Source organism: Amphiura filiformis, chromosome 1 (assembly GCF_039555335.1).
Source record: "Amphiura filiformis chromosome 1, Afil_fr2py, whole genome shotgun sequence".
NCBI classification, from domain to species: Eukaryota; Metazoa; Echinodermata; class Ophiuroidea; order Amphilepidida; family Amphiuridae; genus Amphiura; species Amphiura filiformis.
The window spans coordinates 39827138-39834327 of NC_092628.1; the positions used below are offsets into that span (position 1 = coordinate 39827138).

General features: G+C 35.6%; 1 protein-coding gene across 1 annotated transcript in view; it reads right to left on the reverse strand.

The window, feature by feature from the left end:
- Positions 1-3382: 3382 nt before the first annotated feature.
- Positions 3383-7190, reverse strand: part of LOC140146878 (uncharacterized) — a 51318-nt gene continuing 47510 nt past the window's right edge. The window contains exon 11 of the mRNA XM_072168770.1: positions 3383-4476. The gene's annotated coding sequence lies outside the window, so the exon portion shown is untranslated. The remainder of the gene's footprint in view (positions 4477-7190) is intronic.

Sequence of the window (7190 nt, forward strand, 5' to 3'; positions counted from 1 at the left end):
GTATGTAAAGAAACCTTGAGTCGTTAGCTTTAATAAAGCAAAACAATTATATCAATCGGCTCACAACTTTTGAAGATATGCTTTTTTAAAGAAATGTATCCGTTTTTCACTCTGTCCACGGAGAAGGTTTGGCTACTTCAAAGATTGAAAAGGAGTACACATACCATGCATGAATATCAAACATTCCTCAATGATAACTTTCTTTATGGAATGGGCTTTACCAGTGGGTTTATGGGCAATGGATTTTGTTAAAAGTGTCATTAATTTGTGAGTAAAATGGATGCTTTTTGATGATTTTGCTTTACTTGCAATTACTTATTTTTTCTTGGTTATTTATGCCTTTTTGTTTGATTATGTTTTTTACTTTCTTAATTTGTTGTTTCTTGCTTTTTTTATTTTTTATTTACAACATAAGTCATTTCTCTTTTTGGGATAAAAGGTAGCCCTAAAAGGCTGTTTGGTTTGTCTTTGGTTCTTCTGAAGTGAGTTTATTGTGGTGCTCTGCCCTCTACCTGGTTGCATACTTGGCGAATACAGGTTTCAGCCCAGGTCCTCATTGCATCAATTGCGTTGCGTACAGTCCTTGTGCGCCGGATACTTGCGAATGCATTCAGTTATACGTTTGCGAAGATCTTGGATTTTGCCACAAAGGAAACAAATCAAGTGGTGTGAGGTCTGGTAATCGTGCAGGCCACTCCACAGCATGAGCCATCCCAACCACTCTGTTTGCTATCCGTGGACAGAGTGAAAAACGGGTACTTTTATTCAAAAGAGCATATCTTCAAAAGTTGTGAGCCGATTGAAACAATTGTTTTGGTTTATTAAAGCTAACGATTAAAGGTCTCTTAACATACCAAAATATATTTAATCAACATTTCAGAAATAGGAGAAAAAGAGGGCGCAATGAGGGGCCTCTTTGTTTTGGGACACCCTGTATGTGATGCGATCAAGCAAAATCAGTCGGAACTCGGAAATATTGATTTTGAGATATAGCCATACAAAAGAAATATATTTTGCTCATATCTTTGGAACTGGTCGTTCAATTTCAATGGTGTTTTCTGCAAAATGTAGCTTTGTAAATGCCTTTTACTATCGTGTAAGAAATGGAAAATTTAATATTTCCGAGTTCCGACTGATTTTGCTTGATCGCATCACATATGTGCCCTGTAATTGGCAAAAGTACTAGAACTCAATAGCTCTCATTCCCCTATTCGAACACTCTTTCGCTGGTATTTTTGTCACACCATTGTTTCATTTTGGTCTGACCCTGTTTGCAAGTTTCTTTACCGATATCAGTTACTCTGTTAAATGACTATATTGACACCCTCTGTTGGTCAACGTTACATTAAGGTTACACCTAGCTTTCTTGCCTTGCGGGGCTATTATATATTGAAACTCCATTAGGTGCAAATCCTCACTATGGAAGCCTCCGGCCTCAGCCATGCCGACGGCCTGCGGCTTTGAATGTTTTTTAAAACCTGGCGGGCTGGGGCCGTGAAGAAAAAATATTTAAGCCGCAATCCCGGTAGGGCTGAGACCGTAGATTTTTATAATGAGGACTTGCAACCAATGGAGTTCCAATATATAATAGCCCCGCAGGGCAAAAAAGCAAGGCGAATGCCTAACCTGAACGTTATAGACAGCTCTTCATACTTAGAGACAACCCGTCACCCACTTTTATTTCTTTACCCCTTCACCCCCTCATTCTTGAGACCCTACCAGATGCGGGGGTTATTTTTACATTATGTTTGCATATTCTTAGCCACTGACCATCTGGCACCACTATATAGGCTGCATAATACCTACTCTACAATGACATAAACATGATCAAAAAAGTCAAAATGTAGTTTACTTTACCAGCGAGATAGCATACCAAAACACCTGAGCGTAGATTGTAAACGCACTTGTGGTTCCTTTCTCGTGATAAACTTATTTTCCTAAAGCATATTTATAGCCAAATTAGTGAGCGTGCTGAAGAAGAAGTAGTTGGTGCGCATGTGTCGTGGGTATGATAAGCGAGAAAAATAGCCTTGAGTCCAGATTGCATGTGGTTATCGCGAACGTATTGTCTGTGAACATGAAGGATCTAGTTGATTGTGATTGGCCTGTTGATTTGACTGACATCAACGGTTTACTATGTTAACGTCCCAATTATTGGTCAATAATATTGAGTGCGGTGATCAGTTAATATTATTGAGGTACGCATGCGGTGTGCGGTGATCAGATGTGTGCCTATATTAAAATATCTTCCCTGAAGTAATACACTGCGCCCAAAACGTATCAAAACACTCAAAACAAAAGACATTTCTTAAAGATACTACAACTAAATTAAAAATAAAGAAGTCGATAGATAGAGAATTTTGTTCTGCGTATTTTGATATGATATGATATGACTTTATTTTCCTAGCTTATAGTAATTTGAAAAAGTAAAAGAGCTTTTCAAAAGTAACAACAATTTGCATTGGCTTTTCCTCGAAGCACGCAGATGTTATCACAGCAGAGTGAGTGTTCATCCATTTGGCTTTATTGAACCCGTAACAATAGGCAGCATAAGTCGCCTTTAATGAGGAAATATTTGAATTTGTTACTTTGAAACTCGAGACCATTTGTCATTCAAATGAGTATAGTTTAGGTGAATAAAATCGCATTGTGCCAAATAAAACTCTCCATCTATTGACTTCTTTATTGTGCAGTTTTGATATGGCTTTGTACCCCTAAAGCACTCAATGGTCCTTTCTGTTTATTAACCGGAAAATTGAGGCAATCAGAGGAGTCGTTGCTTCTGCTCGATTGCAGATTGTTATTTGCGATGAACGACAGAAAGCGACTGTGAAGGAGACTAGGGGAAAAGCAGGCGTTTGGAAGGGGACTAGGATCCGGACTAGGATGCGCTTTGGGTTACAGGGGTGCTGATTGAGAGTTATGGCACGGGGATCATCAAACTAGCATCAAGACCTTGTTCACTACTTCATCAACTATCTTCAGTTGACCGCACTACTTCATCAGCTATCTTTAGATAAGAGCATATTACTTCATCAGTTAGCTTTAGATGAACACACTAGTGCTCTGTTATTAGCACCAAAACCTTGTACACTACTTCAACAGCTCTCTTCAACTGATAGTACAATCTTTCATCAGCTATCTTCGGGTGAACACATTGCTTCATCAGCTCTCTTCAGCTGAGCACACTACTTCATCCGCTTTTTCAACTGAATATACTACTTCATCAGTTATCTTCAGCTGATAACGCTAATAACACTCTACTTCAGCTATCTATATCTTCACATAAAATATGTAAAGCATGAAATACGCACATGTATTTTCATTTATTCATTCTATCGATTGCGGTAAGATTTTCCAATACATGTAATAAGTACTGAACTCCCAAGAGCGTGCCTGGACTTTTTATCACACATTGTGTTCATTTCGCGTGAAGCTCGCAAAAATTTTCACAATATTTTTTTGATAAAATCAAGATGGCCCCGAATGTGTGAGTCTCTCATCCCCCTCCCCTTGTCAAGCACACAACTGTTCCAAGAGGTCCAGATCAACAATATAAATCTATAATCAGACAAAATCAAAAATGCAAAGAATACAATAATACAAAATAAGGATGTGAAAATAATACTTACATGCCAACGAAATAACCAATATAAATGTAATTTACATAGCAAAGACCAAGAGCATGTGCCCAATTTTAACAAAACAACAGGACAAAGTAGTCAAAAATATGTACATAAAGTTTAATATCAGAAAAAAATTATTGCACTCCTTTGTTTAAAACTGTAATATACAAAAAGACATAGAAATTTGAGGTCTTTGGGGAAAAATGTTTATTCGAAAAGTAAAATTTTTAAAATAATGGACTTTTAATGGCTTTTCCTCCTAGCTACATACTCTTTTTAAAATAAATATCATTAGTTATAAAGTTTACTTCGAGGACTTTTAAATATGACCAATGTCAATTTTCTTATTTTGCCATAAAATTTGTATTATATCGCGAATTCAACAAAATTAAAATGATTTGATATCAGAAGTACATTCCCCGTATTTAGAATGCAATTTGGTGTGTCTGATGTGCTCTCTGGCCTCACAAAAATACAAAGATGGGTGACCGACACCTAATAGATTTTATAGACAATATGAAAATTCACCATTAGTATTTCAATTAAATATATACAAATTTCACAAGTAATAAAACAGTTAAAGATTTAAAACACATTAAAATTGATATATGAGAAAATGTCGGCAATATTTCAAAAAACTAATTATTCATTTAACCTTTAGCCAAATACAAGCTTAAAGCCATGTTTGCAATATTTTATTTCAGTGTATGAAAAGAGTTTTTGCCATTTATTACAACAATATTACACACTTAAAATGTCTTCTTCTTTCTTCTTTCAATTTCTTCTTCTTTCTATTCACGTGATGTACATCAATTTTTAGTATTATTGCACGGGGTTTACGTGCACATACCTATGCACGATCCTGGAACCTAGGATTGATTGCAGATATCAGAACCGGGGATGCTCCCTTCTCTTTCGAACAGCTCGGACACATAAGGGATACTACACCCTATCCAATTTGGTGCTTTTTTGCATTTTTCTCAAAAATTATAGCGCATTGGTGACAAATTAGATATGTATATTATAGGGGCAAGGACTACAACTACTGCACTGGAAACTTTATTGCAACACAGACAACAGTTGTTGAGTTACAGTCAAAAATGAGGGAAAACCAATATTTGATCAATAAATCAATAACTACTTGCCTTGAATTGCTGAATTTTCAGTGCAGTAGTTGTAATCCTTGCCCCTATAATATACATATCTAAAGCAGTATTCAGACTTTTTATTGTACGTACAATATTGTATGCAACATATCTACGTTGTTTAATCTATTGCCATTCTATTTCCAGTAATGTTTAAGTTCTAACGAATGTTTGATGACGTAAAATCGATAATATATTTCTACTAGATATTACATGTAACATATTATCGATTTTTCGTCATCAAACATTCGTTAGAACTTAAACCGTACTGGAAATAGAATGGCAATAGATAAAATAACGTAGATATGTTGCATTCAATATTAATACAATATTTAACGTGCACATGGGTGATTCTTTCTGTACACGGGATCAATGGCTTTACTATTTTGGATCTCATCACTTTATCATATCAATGATTCCTTACTAGCTTATAATTCCTTGCATCAATTGGTCGCATTGTCAGTACAGTAATAATCCAGGTAAATCTAGCAATTTGTTTTTCTCAACTTGAAACTTACTAAACCGACTTATTGTTTTCACTACACTGAATTACATCCTCATAACATCATACTAAAAGACATTGTTTTGTATTTATCTTTAAAAGAAACAACGACAAGTACATGAACTTAAAAATTTTCAGAAAAGGAAATGCTGCAAGGATATCATACAAAAAGGACTGAAGGTTTCTAACAAAATGAGCAGTGCGGCCAAATTGATATTCCATGACAATCTTTGTTCGTTCACCATTACAAGCTACCTAAAATCTCTAAATAGATAAAATTGCATAATTATGTCCCCGGGTTTCCCCCGTAAAGCCCCAACATTTCGAAATTTTTCACTTTTTGCAGAACTTCGGCAAATCAAAATTTGTTGATTTGACCCCCCCCCCTCCACTGGTTATAGACGCAAAACTAGTTACTACTTTTTCAAACATGTGACTTTGGACCTTATAATATTTTCATACCTTAAAATAACTGAAATTAAGCCTCTTTCAACTACATGGATTTCTAAGGACCAAGTGAAATATTCTTTTGCCTGGACTATACGTTAGGGTATAAAAAAAATAATGTACTTTTAGCTGGATTGAAGTCCTCTATGCAGCAGTGCATTTAATTCGTGGTCTGAACAATCAGTCGGAACCTGTTGAAATAAGTAAAACAACTATTCTGAATTATTCTCAAGAGTTTAGAATGTTGACGACTGAAGAATGCAAAAGAGAATAACAATTTGGTTTATTATATAGAGAAAGAAAGGAAAATAAAATAAAAATTACATGGGTAAAGAAGAAGAAACTCTGCAAGAAAAAAAGGTCTTTTGAAACTGAATTTGGAATTTATTTAAATAATCAAAAGCAATGTTTTAATATTATTCTGATCAAACATTGGTACTCACAATTATTGCATTGTTATTTTAACAAAAAGTTCTAATCAATCTGGTAAGGTAACGGAACCGGTCTTATCATAGAACCTTGTAGCAAAGCCACTGAGCCAAAAGTATAACTAACATACTCCAAAAACCTGAAATTGTCGGGACTATATAGTTGACATGACAGTGGCGACATGTGTAATAGACATCCGTATGTCATACAATCCACTGGTTAGTCCTTCCAATGATATCATTCTTTCGTTTTCCTCTGCATTTTGTAATATCATATCATATTTTGACCACATTGTTAGCATTGTTATAAATGATTTGAACATAGAAATGGTTAAAACACACGGCCTCTTCATAGCACCATGTAACGAAGCCAATGAGCTCAAAATATAACTGAAATATTTCACAAACCTTTAATAATAGATATCCGTACTTCATAAATTTCCCATACGGTTACTCCTTCCAACCATGTCATTCTTTCATTTGCCTCGGCATATATGACATTCCAAGTATCAGTTCCTGACAATCTATATTCAACCTGAAATCCAACTACCGGACGCTTTATTGGCCAAGACCAACGCACTTGAAGATTTGTATTGACGCTAATATCGATCCATCGTATAGAATAGGATCTGATACACTAGGATCTGAGCAAGAAATAAAAGAGTTAATCAAATAAAATGTAAGCTCGAGATTTGGACACAGCCGTCACTATAACTTTATATCATGATCCAGGCAGTAATCCCAAATTTTTGTTGCACGTCAGCGGGGCAGGGCGGTAACCGAAAGGGGCACCCCCTAAAATTGACCCGCCCTCTCCCACCACTAGCTCAAAATCAAGAATACAATCTATACTATCCGGGGATTCACCAAATTCTCATACTAGTAACCAATTGAAACTGATCAATCGTGTCGGGAAGAAACCAGTGTTGGACCGATATTGCGTATAAGCTCGTATGCTGATGTATGGTAGTATATATATATCAGTCGCAACCTTTCTGGTTGTCAGACTCTTAAATCGAAAATATTGGTTTTTTAATATTTT